This window comes from Artemia franciscana, chromosome 4 (genome assembly GCF_032884065.1).
Source record: "Artemia franciscana chromosome 4, ASM3288406v1, whole genome shotgun sequence".
In the NCBI taxonomy this organism is placed as follows: Eukaryota; Metazoa; Arthropoda; class Branchiopoda; order Anostraca; family Artemiidae; genus Artemia; species Artemia franciscana.
Genome location: NC_088866.1, coordinates 46149895 through 46165334, shown reverse-complemented (window position 1 = coordinate 46165334; position 15440 = coordinate 46149895). Strand labels below are relative to the sequence as shown.

Genomic DNA, 15440 nt, shown 5'->3' with positions numbered 1-15440 from the left:
AGTTAGTTTTTCTCTTTCTTTAGAGCTTGGCGGAGGTCCTTGGCAAAATATTTGCTTTTGTGTTTTTCGCTTTTTTTTCTGTCTACTGGCTGATATTGCCCTCATTTTCTTGGTTATTTTTTTAATTATGTATTTTCTTCTTTTTGTCCAACGTCAAGGTGACGGAGTGACGGGTAAAAGCCATGGGCTTTCTTTTTTCGAATATTTTGATAATATTTATTTTCGATAATGTCAAATTCCAAGTTTTTTTATTGTTAAAATGTATTCTTGTGTAGAAAAAATCGAACAGCGGGACCATAATAAACAGGGAAAAAACATTTTAGATTAGGTAACGTTCACAACTTCGACATAGCTGAACTTTCAAGATTTTTACGATATTATAATAAATTTTCATAGTCCTACTGTTTACAGTGTTAGTCAACTCTTGCTTTTTTTAATATAGGCCACCTCTCCCCTCCCCCGAAGTAAATCCCTCTGCATGTACGCCTACATGACTAGTGCTTATATGGGAAAGTTCCGTATTCAATCTATTTACCAAAATAGACTATAATATATAGCCTATAATATATAAATATAGGCTAGTTTTTAGAAAAGCTGTCAACTAAAATTACGAAAGAGAATGGAAAACTTTTTTTAGACGAAATATTTCGAAATGCTAAACACTTTCAGATTAACAATTAATTTCAGTTAAAAAATCGATTACGACCTGAAAAGTGCTTAAATACGCCAGAATGTCCAAACACATGGATAAAAGTATCCATAAAAAAAACTTTGTCTCAAAAGTTAGTAGGCCATAAATTCCTTCCTGGTTAACTAAAATAATTTGACTTTTCAACAGTATCTCATTGACAAAGTATAGAATCAAGCCAGTTCGTTCAGAGGGGAAGGCAAGGGATAGCCCCTTGCAGAAACTAAAACTGCAAACAAAGTATAAAATTTTGCAATATCTTAAATTAATATATCCCTTTTCAACAGATTTCTCCTCTTTAAACCACTCCAAACTGCAAGGTAAATTTGCGTGGGGTTGTTTATATCGAGGTCTGTATCTGTACTCTGTGTAAGAAATATGTGTTTCAAGAAAACTACTGAGCAGGGTAGGTACCCAAACAAACATTTCGGGAGGGAGGGAGAAAATTAAAAGAAAATGTTAGAAAAATCTGTTATATGAGAATAATGGACTAAACTACGATTTCATACTCTATCAATATAACTAACTCTTTCGAACTTGCGCCCCTTGTAGGGAAAAACGCTTCACAACGAACCTGATTTGAAGGGATCTGGTTCCAAAAATTCTTTTGGTTGTATACGTTCCTGGAACAAGATATCCTGAGAGGTCTAAGATGTTACTTAGTGCCTGTGAATTAGTGGCGTCCTCAAAACTAAGTGAAAACGTTAAAATATTGATTTTAGTGCTGGATATAATCCACTAAAATGACAAAAACGGCTTTTTGACACCGTGACTTGACTCTACAGTAACTACCTAGAATCTAGTACTAAAACTGAATTTTTGCGAGATGAAAAGTGGGCGGAACAATGCTGACTCAATTTACTGAAGAGCCCCACCGTCACCGGAACTAAACAAAAAAGATGTTTTGGCTTTGACTCAGTATTAACCACACTAATGATGCTGGCAAAGCTATAAAAGGTATATTGATTACTGATACATGCAAAATAATAAATACTGGTAGGAGAATTTCTGGCATCATCTCGTAAAGCATAAGCTCTTGTTAAGAAATTGCGACCAAAGTCACAGTTCGCCATCTAAACTCTCATTATTTTTTGTGAGGGGGGGGGGGGGCAGGAACATTACTAGAAGAAGAAGCATAAAATATACACAAAGGGCTAATAACTTCCCATGTTTCTTGAATACCAGTTTCTCAACTTACCAACGACACTGAAAAAAAATGCCCCCTCCTCCCTATTCGCATCTAAGATCTGTCCACATCGAACAATGGAGATTATGCAAGGTATTTATTCTTTTTAATCATGAAGTTTCTAGAGCAGTGCAACATTTTTGTCAATGGTGCCAGGCTGAACCATGGAAATAAAAAAAAAAAAAAGTAATCGATATTGGCAACACCTTTTGCCTGTAGAAACCCAACTTAGCCAATATTTTGATTCTCGAAGGCAATTACACCTCCGAAGGAAGTTTCCATGTTCTTGAGCTGTTCGGTGCCATAGATTTTAAAGATATTTAACTTTTTCGCTGTTTTTCATGCAGGTTTCTTCTTTTTTCATTTAGCGGCTGCTACTAACAAAAACTACATAACTGCGCATGGAGGTTTTTTCGATTAAAAATTGTATTCTTTATTTTGTCTTTTTAATATGTATCTATAATATGTATGGTTTTCTACTAAACAATTTCAAACTATCATATTTAATTGTCACTGTCCTTGATACTTCAGCGATAAGAGTCTAATTCCGTGATTCCTAACGAAGAACATGCCCACCGCCGATTAGGCATAGCAATATTTGGTGGGTCATGGGTAGAACGTGCACCTTTCGGTTGAGTATATCTTAGAGCCTTAACTTTGAAATAATAAAAAAAAATCCATGTGAATATTCACATTCATATGTGTCTAAAGAGTAAAAAAGATACATGATAGTATTCCAACAACGTCATAGATTTTATAAAAGCTGTTGTATTCAGACAATATTTTTCATTAGTATGAAATATGCCTAGAGAACGACCTAAAAAATATACTAAATTAATGCCCTTTTAAGCTTCTTTCGCGTGAATACATGTAAAATTTTGAATAACCAAATCTAAATATTATGAGGGGGCATCAGGATTTTAACAAGAGATAAGAGCTCATATGGCACTTGTGACGAGGCAAGAAGAGCTAAGAGCCAAGAGATCATATGGTATGAGCTCTAGCAAAATTCTATGAATCAATATATTGATTTAAAAGGAAGATAAGAGGCTTAATGCCGGTCAGGATTTAAAATAAGAGCTCTGAGTCACAGTGTCCTTCTAAATATCAAAATTCATTAAGATCCGATCACCCACTCGTATGTTATAAATACCAAATTTTTTCTAATTTTTCCTCTCCCTTTAGCCCCCCAGATGGTCGAATCTGGGAAAATGACTTTATCAAGTCAGTGTGTGCAGCTCCCTGACACGCCTACCAATTTTCATCGTCCTAGCACGTCCAAAAGCACCAAACTCGTCAAATCACTGAACCCCCCCAACTCCCCCAAAGAGAGCGAATCCAGTACGGTTCCGTCAATCACGTATCAAGGACATTTGCTTATTCTATCCACCAAGCTTCAGCCCGATTCCTCCACTCCAAGTGTTTTCCAAGATTTCCCCCTCCAACTCCCCCCAATGTCAAAAGATCTGGTCGTGATTTGAAATAAGAGCTCTGAGACATGAATTCCTTCTAAATATCAAATTTCATTAAGATCCGATCACCTATTCGTAAGATAAAAATGCCCAATTTTCACGTTTTCTAAGAATTCCGGTTTCCCCCTAAAACTCCCCCAATGTCACAGGAACTGGTCGGAATTTAAAATAAGAGCTTTAAAGCGCAAGATCCTTCTAAATATCAAATTTCATTAAGATTTGGTCACCCTTTCGTAAGTTAAAAATACCTCAATTTTCAAAATTAACCCCCCAACTCCAAAAAAGAGAGCAGATCCGGTCTGGTTATGTCAGTCACGTGTCTTAGACAGGTTTTCATTCTTCCCATCCAGTTTCATCCTGATCTCACCGCTTTGAGTATTTTTATGATTTCCGGTTCCCCCCAACTGCCCCCCCCCCCAATTACACTGGATCCGGCTGAGATTTAAAATAAGAGATCTGAGTCACGAGGTCCTTTTAAATATGAAGTTTCATGAAGATCCGGTCACTCCTTCGTAAGTTAAAAACACGTCATTTTTTCTAATTTTTCAGAATTAACTCCCTCCCCCAATAGAGCGGATCCGTTCCAATTATGTAAATCACGCATCTAAGACTTCTGCTTATTTTCACACCAAGTTTCATCCCAGTCCTTCCAATCTAAGCGTTTTCCATGATTTTAGGTTCCCCCACCCCAAACTCCCCCCAATGTCACTAGATCCGGTCGGGACTTAAAATAGCTTTGAGACCCGATATCCTTCTAAATATCAAATTTCATTGAGATCCTATCACCCGTTCATCAGTTAAGAATACCTCATTTTTTCTAATTTTCAGAATTAACCCCCTCCCCAACTACCCCAAAGAGAGCGGATCTGTTCTGGTTATGTCAATCATGTATTTAGGACTTGTGCTTATTTTTCCCACCAAGTTTCATCCCGATCCCTCCACTCTGTGTTTTCCAAGTTTTAGGTTTCCCCCTCCCAACCCCCCCCAATGTCGCTTGATCCGGTCGGGATTTAAAATAAGAGCTCTGAGACACGATATCCTTCTATATATCAAATTTCATTGAGATCCGATTACCTGTTCGTAAGTTAAAAATACCTCATTTTTTCTATTTTTTCAGAATTACTCCCCCCCCCCCAACTACCCCAAAGAGAGTGGATCCGTTCCGGTTATGTCAATTATGTATCTAGAACTTGTGCTTATTTTTCCCACCAAGTTTCATCCCGATCCCTTCACTCTAAGTATTCTCCAAGTTTTAGGTTTCCCCCTACCAACCCCCCCCCCCAATGTCACCAGATCTGTTCGGGATTTAATTAAGTTAAAAATACCTCATTTTTTCTAATCTTTCAGAATTAACCCCCCCCCCCAACTACCTCAAAGAGAGCGGATCCGTTCCGGTTATGTCAATCATGTATCTAGGACTTGTGCTTATTTTTCCCACCAAGTTCCATCCCGATCCCTCCACTCTAAGTGTTTTCCAAGATTTTAGGTTCCCCCCTCCCAACTCCCTCCCCCCCCCAATGTCACAAGATTCGGTCGGGATTTAAAATAACAGCTATGAGACACGATATCCTTCAAAACATCAAATTTTATTAAGACCTGATCAACCGTTCGTAAGTTAAAAATACTTCAATTTTTCTATTTTCCGAATCAACGGGATTTTTCCGAATGGCACTTGGTTAATACCAAGTGCCATAAAAATGGTAGGGCATGACCCAAAATTGGTTGGGAGCAACTGCTCTTGATTTATTTAGGAAGATAGAAAAAGACAAGAAGGATATCACAGATGTGAACACTGTGTATTTATCTAAATTATTCTGTGGTATCTTAATAATAGAAAAAAGAATAGAGGCCAGATTTTTCAAAATTCCCTGGCACCCGAAAATCACATTATTCTGGATTCGACCTATTTTACAACGGAAGAATAGAATGAACTGGAGAAACTATCAGTAATGGGGTCTTTAATCTATTTCTATCATGGTATTTGTTATACTGCTTATACTTTTATTTTCCACTGAAATTTTAATCATCATGTAATACATAGAACACGCTTGTTATAATAAAACAATAATTCGTATTCACAATTTTGTAGACAATTGATATAAAGCAAGAACAAAACTATCCCTGAAGGAAGGAACTAGGAAGTGACAAGGGGGCAGACTGCCGTAGGCACCGGTTTGTAAGGGAGCCAGCTCATAAAGCATTTTTGATCTGATCAAATTAAATTTGAAATCTAATTTTCCAGCTCCTAACCACACTTATGTTAAAGAGCGGAGAGTAGGCGTGGCTTTGGTCAGAGAGCGACAGGATAGAAGACAGGAGGAGTAGAATGACAGAAAGAAGGATCCCTCCCTTAGATATGTCTATAGGTGACCTTACTCAGAGGAAATAGTTACACATTTCTTTCAGACTCCTCCAAGGTATTTAGACCAGGAGAGGTGGCCTTAGCTGACAAACTCAAAAATGTTTGCAATTTCATGATGATACCAGTGGAGAGCGCTATTCTGAGCTTTGAACACCAAAAGCAATGTATGTGTCTGGTATTGTAAAGAATTTTATTTGGGAACTTTCGTATTTAGCACAGCACACCTTTTATTAATTTTTCATTTGTCAACTCTTATTAATATAAGAGTGCATACTCTTATCAACGTAATGCTAATATACCCAATGAAGTGTTAGAGCGGCCTATGTGTCAGAGTTGGATAGCAACACTAGCGGCTATTTCTAACAGAGAAAGACTTGTATGCTCCATTTTAAATTCTTCATTGGTCACGGAAGACAACTCCAGATGCAGGATATACGTGCATGAAAGCAATAATAAAACAAGACATTCAATACTGATGAAAAATACCTTGTGTAACAAAGTTACATTGACGCGTTTTTGAATTTTTGGGTACTTTTCTTTGGAGATTCTTTGGAGAATTTTTGGGTACTTTTCTTTGGAGATTCAACAAAAAGTTAGTGTTGGATAGCAACACTAGCGGCTATTTCTAACAGAGAAAGACTTGTATGCTCCATTTTAAATTATTCATTGGTCATAGAAGACCACTCCAGATGCAGGATATACCTGTATGAAAGCGATAATAAAACAATACCTTCAAGACTGATGAAGATAAAGTTTCAAGACCTTGTGCAACAAAGTTTCATTGACGCGTTTTAGAATTTTCGGGTACTTTTCTTTGGAGATTCTTACACATGAAGATGCCATCATAACTCTGGCTGCTAATCCTCACCATATTTAACTGAGATTTAATGAATACAAACAACAACAATATTATCTGAAGAGCACACTGAGCATGGATATCTGGCTTGGGCTGCAGAATTTCTAGTCAACCTATAGCTTTAGCACCAGTCTAATGCCATAAATATCTTTTGAGCGGAACCTTGGAGTAATAATAGATAGTGAGCCAAAATTCACCAATCACTACGAATCCATCGTGAGCAAAGCTTCAAAAGTAGTAGGACGTAGAAACTTCATCCTAAATGATTCTCCACTTCTTTCAACTCTATTTAAGTCTCTTGTCTGGCCTATCAGAGGCAACGCTATAACGTTGCCTATATTAAAGGCCATACAGCTCCCATGTTTTATCATTATTTTGTTCTGGAGGCACTTCATATGGAAGGGATCGTTGCATAAACTTCGGAAGAGGCTCATTTGATTGGGAATCGGAAGTTCTAGTGCACTTTTTAAAATTCAAAAGCAATCAGAGGGCAACTAGCCCCCCCCCCCCTCATGCCCTTTTTCCCAAATGCACCTGATAAAAATTTTGGGATAGCCATTTTTTCAAAAAAAGTTCAACAATCATATAAAAAAAGCTCCAGTGTCGACACAACCCCCCAGGGGCAGGCGTTATAAGTTATGCCCTGGGGGTATATATGGTTCTTTTAGAAGGGATGCTCATGTAAAGTTCGCTTTTTAAGAGTCGAAAGAGATTGCAGGACAGCTATCCCCGCCTCCAACCCCTTCTTTCCTCAAACCCATCCAATAACACCTTTGAGATAGCTATTTCTTTTAAATAGTTCAAAGATTATATAACAATAGCTCCAGGGTTAACAAAACCCCCTCAGAGCCTGAGTGCAGGCGTTGTAAGTTATACCTTGGGGGGGTATATGGTTCTTATGGAAGGGATGCTCGTTTACACTTTGGAGAGGGCTCATTCAACTGGAAATTGAGAATTCTAGTTCAGTTTGAAAGTCAAAAGAGATTGGACGGCAACTAAAGCTCAGATAACAAAAACTAAGGTGATAACACAACCCCCATGGGCCCATGGGCAGGCGTTTTTTAAGTTATTTCCTGGGGGCATATATGGTTTTTATGAAAGGGGTGCTCTTATAACCTTCAGAGAGGGCTGATTGGAAATTGGAATTTCTAGTTCACTTCTTTAAGAGTCAAGAGAGGTCTGAGGACAAAGAGCCCCCCCCACGCCTTTTTCCCGAAACCTATCTAACACAAATTTTGAGATAGCCATTTTTTAAAATAGTTTACAAATTAGATAACAAAAAATCCAGTGTTGACACAACCCCATAGGGCCCAGGGGGCAGATGTTGAAAGTTATGTCCTTGGGTGTATATGGTTCAGAGAGGGCTCCATTTGAAGGAAATTGAAAGCTTTAGTTCACTTTTTAGGAGTCAAAAGAGATCTAAGGGCAACAAAGCCCCCACCACCATCCAAGAAAAGTTTTAGAGAGCCATTTTGTTAAAAATAGTTCAAAGGTCAGATAAGAAAAACTCCATTGTCAAAACAATCCCCCAGGGCCTGGGGGCAGGCATTATAAGCCATGTTCTGGGGGGAATATATGGTTGTTATGTAAGAGATGCTTGCATAAACTTCCAAGAGGGCTCATTTATTGGAAATTGGAAGTTCTAGTTCACTTTTTAAGAGTCAAACAAGATTTGAGGGCAACTAGCCCCTCCATGTCCTTTTTTCCCAAAACCCATCTGACAAAAATTTCAAGATAACCATTTTGTTAAAAATAGTTCAAAGGTCAGATAATAAAAACTCTGGTAGGACAATCAAAGTTCAACTTTGGTAAATTTGTAGTGGTTGGCCTCATTTAAAGAAAAAAAAAATACAGATGAAAAAAAAAAAAAACAGTACCATTAGACTCAATATTTTATGCTTTTCCTAAATATCATAGTTGCTTCTCTGAAAATGCACCATCACCACTCCTGATGGTCCCATATATAGTCCCAGATTATATACAAAATCAAAAGAAAATACTAGAACATTGAAATTCTTACTTTATAATAGGTAGCATACTTCTATGAGATAATTATGTTTCCTTCCATTGTTATTGTCATTTCTAAATAAAAATTAAAAAACAATTTTAAATGTAATTACTCAGACAAAACTGGATATTCACCAAGAAAGTCAAAAGGTCAAGAATGTAATAAACTATTTTGAAATAAAGGTCAAGAATAGTGGTTCCTCAGAAGAAGACATGCTAGTGCAAAAAGAGAGACACTATTAAATTTCTATTCCCTATTCACTTTTATAGTTCTGGTTTGACAATTCATTCCCAACTAACCCTCTAGCAGTCTCATATAATGCTAGACTACATAAAATAAACTAAGACAATCATTAATGACAACTGATGAGAATGGGAAGAAAAACAAGGAAATATGATTTAATCATAATTGGTCCATATTATAATGTAAGAATTCCATCATTTTTGTTGGTCAGTCTTTTATATTGCCTAATGCTATATAAGATCATTAAAGGGATGGCTAGGAACAAAGTGTCAAAATGCCAACAAAATAACAAAAGTGAACATAAAATTGCAATCTAAAAATGTCTTTTATTTGTTCTACCATGTCTCCAGGATAGACACTATTCTAAGTTTTTACCTAATTTAAAGAGAAGGCATGAAACATCACAAAACTAAAACAACAAAGAAGTATATTAGGCCTATTTAGGGCTACATATAGGGTAAATATTGAGCAGTTCATTTAATTTGTCTACAAATAAGGCTGACATACCACTCAATACCATATTTTATGCTCTGATTAAAATAATTGCTTTTCTTGCAAATTCAGTTTTAAGCCTCTTTTGGACCTATTAAAATGATAATTTTTTTTTATATTTTTTAACATAAAAATAGGTCAAAGATTTGTTTCAAATTAATATTTCATTATAAATCCATTTTGTTTAGACAAGCATTGATTTGTCAAGATTAAGTTGAATATAACAAATTCAGAGAATTTCTCCATTTTTTCATTCACCATCTTCCTTCTGTCTGTTTTGATATTTTTTTTACATATAGGTGAAACAGTATTTTTTGTAAAGCTTTAGTTTAATCACAAGCTGTTGAAAAAGTGTATTACTGCATACAGCAAGATTCTCATGATTGCATATTGTTTCTTTTTCATTATTATGGAAGCATGTCAATTTTTTAGTTTTCTATAATCCCCCTTCAACAAAAGTAAAAATGCATAAAGTGGGCAGGGTTTTGAACCCAAGGGAAATGAAGGGGTTGGCAGTAATTCAAAAAAAAAAATCATAAAAAAACTAAAATATTCTTCCTTCAAACTTTTAACACCACAGAAGCTTGCCCTTGACTAACTGCAATTTCTTCAGAAAATAGGGTTCAATGATGAAAAATCATAACCATGAAAAACAAGGCTTAACCAATCAGACCTTGCCCTGCTGCCTGTGGGGCTCATGGACTATTATGCTTTGTTCTATATGCAATGTTACCTGTGAGCGAAATTGAATGTTGCACTGTCTGTCTTTTGTAATATTTAACTAATCACTCTGATTTGCCAGTTCAGATTTTGTCACATTCACTACAACTGATATTGCAATCATTCAGAAACAGCTGGCTAATTTAAACTTGAAAGTGAACCATCTTGGATATTGGCATTAATGGAAGTGTGAGTTTTTTAATTATCTTTTGACTTCCTACTATACAGAAATTACCAACAATGAATAGAATTAGTATTTAAAATATAATTTCATTCATATTGTATAACCCTAACTTTTCCCTTGGCTTCAAAACCCTGCCCACCTTGTGCATTTTAGTTTGCCCTATGGAGGAGGAGGGTCAACCAGAAATGGATGTGCTTCTAGAATTAGCATTTCTAAGTGCTATAATATGGAAACTATGCTGATTTGCAGCATAGTTTCCAGTTTAGACAGCTTTTGACAAAACTAAACAATTACCATATTTTTAAGTGGTGAAACTTAAAAATAATTATTTGCAGCATAGTTTCCAGTTTAGACAGCTTTTGACAAAACTAAACAATTACCATATTTTTAAGTGGTGAAACTTAAAAATAATTATTTGCAGCATAGTTTCCAGTTTAGACAGCTTTTGACAAAACTAAACAATTACCATATTTTTAAGTGGTGAAACTTAAAAATAATTATTTGCAGCATAGTTTCCAGTTTAGACAGCTTTTGACAAAACTAAACAATTACCATATTTTTAAGTGGTGAAATAGAATAATAAGAAAACAAATCAGTAATATGGAAACTGATTTGCAGCATAGTTTCCAGTTTAGACAGCTTTTGACAAAACTAAACAATTACCATATTTTTAAGTGGCAAAACAGAATAATAAGAAAACTTGGCAGATTTTTTTTTATCTTTTTTTATTCAACTTAATCTTGACAAATTGATGTTTATGAAGTACACAACTTTCACAAAATGGGATCATATAATTTTCACAAAATGGATTTGTAATAAAATAGCAGATTTGAAACAAATGTTTTAACCAATTTTTATATTCAAATATTATAGAATGAAATTATGGTAAAATTATAGCAAACAGTATTACTGGCTTTTATATAAAGTGAATATACCACTACAACGCTATGCAAGCTGAAACTCCCAACTTTGGTTTATAGAAGAAGATGGGGTGATGCCATTCTGGTTCAAAAACTTATTAATTCAAAGGCAGTTCCTGGTCTTCTTCCTCTGGCGTCTCAGGATTCTTGTACAAGGGGACATAACTTGAAGTTATCCAGGCATTTCTCCTCAAAGTGGCAACACGCCACTTATTTCCTTACCAACTGTGTTGCCAACCTCTGGAACAAATTACTGCCAGATACCATTGCTACCCAAACCACAGACAGATTTAAGAACCATCTTGACAATGAATGGTCAAAAAAAGAATGGAAGTATAACTGGGAAGCACTCAAATCAGCAACATCATACCACTATTCAAGTGTATGTATTCAACTATGTGTCATGTGTTATCAACTCTGGAGTTTCTACAAGGAAAAATCCTTATATTGCTCCAAGCTGCAATTTAAGGTATTGACACATTTTTTTATGCTCTTTACAAATATAATAATCACTTCTACTGGAAATTCAGATTTAAGCACTTTTTGACCTCTTAAAAATTACCTAAATATTGGATATAAAAAGGCTTAAAACATTGATCTCAAACTTTATAACATTGGACTCAAACTTACTGTTTCATTACAAATCCATCTTTTTAATGTTATATTATACACAAGCACTGATTTTCCACAATTAAATTGGATAAATAAATTTTATCAAGGTTATGGTGTTTTCTTCTTCCTTGTCACCAAAATTTCAATTAAAGAATGTGTTTTTGGTTGTTTTTTACAAAATAACAGGATATTTGAAATTGCAAATCTGTAATAGTTTAGAAACAAATTTGGGCTAAAAATTTGCACATCAGGGGGGTGGGGGTAAAGCATAGCATATATTGAATATGTAAACTAACCATTGCTGTATTTAATATAGTTAAATTTATAGCTAACAGTATAACTGCTGTTTGCAATAGCTGGCTTCCATATTTTCAACCAAAAATGCATGCTTTTATTTAAAATTTGATGTTAAGGAAGAAATAAATATCATAACATTGGAGAAATTAATTTATCCAAATTAGTATTGGAAAATTAGTGCTTGTGGATTATATGATATTAAAAAAAATTGATTTATAATGAAACATTAAGTTTGAGACCAATTTTCTTGGCCTTTTGTATACCCCATATTTAGGTCATTTTTAAGAGGTCAAAATGTGCTTAAATCTGAATTTCTAATAGAAGCAATTATTATATTTGATAAAAAAAAGGCATCAAGTGGTATATTCACTTTATGCAAAAGCAAGTAATACTGTTTGCTATAAATTTACCAAAATTATTAATTTCAAATGTACTAAAAGGACTAGAAATTGAACATGCAAGAAAGGCAATTATTATATTTAAAAGAACATAAAAAATGGCATAAAGTAGTAAGTTTACTTTATTCATTGGTCAATTACATGAGCTGCTCAAAGTTTACCCATATGCGACCCTCAGGGAGGGGAGGGATGCCTTGTCAGAAAAGCAATCATGATATTTGGTTAGAGCCTACAATAAGGAGTCTAAAGATAATTCATGTTCAGAGCATAGTTTGGGCTCTGAAATTATTCTGAGTCTTGTTTAGCCTACTTGGCTCAACTATTTCCTAGGATAGCAAAATGCCTCATAGGCCTATAGGCTAGCTTACAATAAAATTAATCAGTTGTTATAACTATTACTAACTATTAGAGTTACTATTATAACTATTATAACTAATACTATGGCTATAACTATGCAATAACTTCTTCATTAACAGAATAGTGAGTTTGTGGAATTTGCTCACTGAAGAAGCAGTCACTACCCCCAGTAGGTTAAAAAAAAAAAACACTGATAGAGAATGGTCATCAAAGCTGTGGCAAACTGAGTGGGTATTGAGACGTCCAACCATCATCATCACTAACCAGGAATTCTACAGGATTTAATTGTTATTTTTCTGGACAATGTGATTTAAAGTAAATTTAAGGTAAATAAGGTCTATACTGGGTGAAAGGAGAGTATGAAAGCACATACTTTGAAACAACGTTATGGAGCTTATTTTCTGCATTCATTCCACCCCAAGAGGTTTTAGGCCTATCTACCAAACTCATCTATGCTAGCCGATTTATAAAGACAGTCCATAGTACCTCTTACTGCATTTTATTTTTTATAAATCTATGCATTAAACAAAAGTGGATGGCTAAAACCAGCTTCTGCTTCTTCTTTCCATAATCTACCGGCAGTCTTTAACGTAGATGCGTTTTCGACTACAGCTAATTCTGACTCTGGACAGTCCTGCTTCACGTTTGAAAGCAACAATATTGAATTACCAACAATCAGATTGATGGTTTTGGTTGAAAACCGAACCTAGTATCTAAAATCACTCTAAATAGACATATCACACTGATTAATCAGGGTTTCTAAGCCTTATTGTTATTACTGTATAATCAACCTCAATCCTTACTTGCTGACTAATCCTTGATGATTTGTGTATATTATAACATATATATAAAACATATATATATCTATAACAAAAAGAGAAATCTTTTCTCTTTAATCTATATTCACAGGTGGGACACAGGGACACAACTACAATGGCGCGTAATTACTTACATATATATATATATATATATTAACAAAAAAGTAAATTTCATTAGATTTGTGGAAGTGATAAGCTCGCCGTAGGCGACAAAAGACTAAAATATTTTTAATCAAAAGAAGTGCGCAAAAAAGTGTGATTTATAGCTATTCGGACATTTATTCCACCTGCAAAACAGTAAACGTACAAAACAAAAAGGCGTTGTAGGAAACTGGCGGGTCACATATATACCCCTCTTGCTAGTAAGTTTCAATTTTTCTTATTTATTAGGCAACGAGATGACGGAAGTTATTTTTAGTACTGATTCAAGCATTATCGGAAAAGTTACAAGCGGTAGGTTCGAAGCTGAATAGCCTGCAAGAGTCTCAGAGTTCAGTAAGCGGGGCAATACAACATTGGTCAAATGAACTAAGTGTTGAAATCAAAGTAATAAAATTGGAAATATCTGCCGTAAAAACTAGAGTTTAAAACCCAGAAAAACTAAGTGCACTCCAGGACTCCCGTATATGAATTCCCGAGAAGAAAGCTCAAAGGCAGAGTTTTCTTAAAACTCTAAAACTCCCACAGTCTAATTATTTACAGGATACTTTCAGATTGCTATCAAAATCGGGACCACGTCCTATACTTATTTTGTTTTCAAATACTTATCAAAGGGACATTGTTCTGCATAATGAATAAGTTTTTGGATAGGAACGAGTGTTTGTGACTCTGGATTATTCACCTAAAGAACAAGAGAAACAAATTAAAACATATGCATCAAGAGGCACACACCAAGAACCTGAAATCTAAGCGGAAAGGAATGAAATTAATATTTAATGAAACCACTTACGAGTACGATAGAGAAACTGGCAATGTACCGATATATAGTCGACCTACTTAAGTTGAAGCGGCAAAAAATCCAGTGGAAGGAACGAGCTCCCAAACTCGCAGGGAAATACAATCAGTTTCAGGTCTCAATCAGAGCCACAAGATAAATATCCTTTTCAAGAGACTGTTTTGTCAGAATTTGGATGAGCTTTTAAGAGAGAGGGTGAAGATAACGACAATCAAAAATCGAGTAAAAGAAATCTAAGGCTCAATAGTAATGTAAAAAAAAGAGCCAGGTAAAATAGTAAGAAGTGCGAATGATAAAAAAAGCGGTGACAAATAGAACTCATGGGACATGGGAAACAATTTGAACGTTTTTTGTTTGGTCATTGGAATATTCAAGGTCTCACTAGTGAAAAATTAGAAAGGATTAAACAAACGAATGATTTCGACGTGAGGGGTATTGTAGAGACGTGGAAAAGTGTAGAGGAAAGTCCGCCCAAAAGTGGGCGGAAGGAATTGTAGGGTAACGAGTTAAAACGAAATTAAGGAATCTGGCTAAGTATATTGATGAATGGCTGATGTATTGGGCCCCGTACCTAGTCGATCTGGCCCTGCGACCTACATAATATATCTCTATGAGTAAAGGTCAAATATTCTTCTCAGTAGACACCCGTAGCACACTGAAATAAGTTATAGTTCGTGGGTTTGTTGCCAAACTCCTTATTACATTCAGCCTAAAAAAGGAAATAAAAGCAATTTAGTCCCTAGAATGCTTATAATACGCAAAAGAGGCTAATATCACCGATCAATGTTTACTTCTGGTTAAGCATATATTATGTCATCTGTTGTTAATAATCAAATATGACAATTGGATTTTAGCGTACTCTATGTTTTAAC

The 15440-nt window shown here is 35.2% G+C and overlaps 1 protein-coding gene across 3 annotated transcripts in view; it reads right to left on the bottom strand.

The window, feature by feature from the left end:
* The window catches only part of LOC136025668 (formin-like protein), a 49135-nt gene extending 35763 nt beyond the window's left edge, over positions 1–13372 (bottom strand). The window contains exon 1 of one of the 3 annotated variants that reach the window (XM_065701648.1): positions 13282–13372. The gene's annotated coding sequence lies outside the window, so the exon portion shown is untranslated. Of the gene's footprint in view, positions 1–1262; positions 1488–13281 lie in introns of those variants that run through there. The other 2 variants (XM_065701650.1, XM_065701649.1) reach the window with 2 other exon arrangements.
* Positions 13373–15440: the final 2068 nt, after the last annotated feature.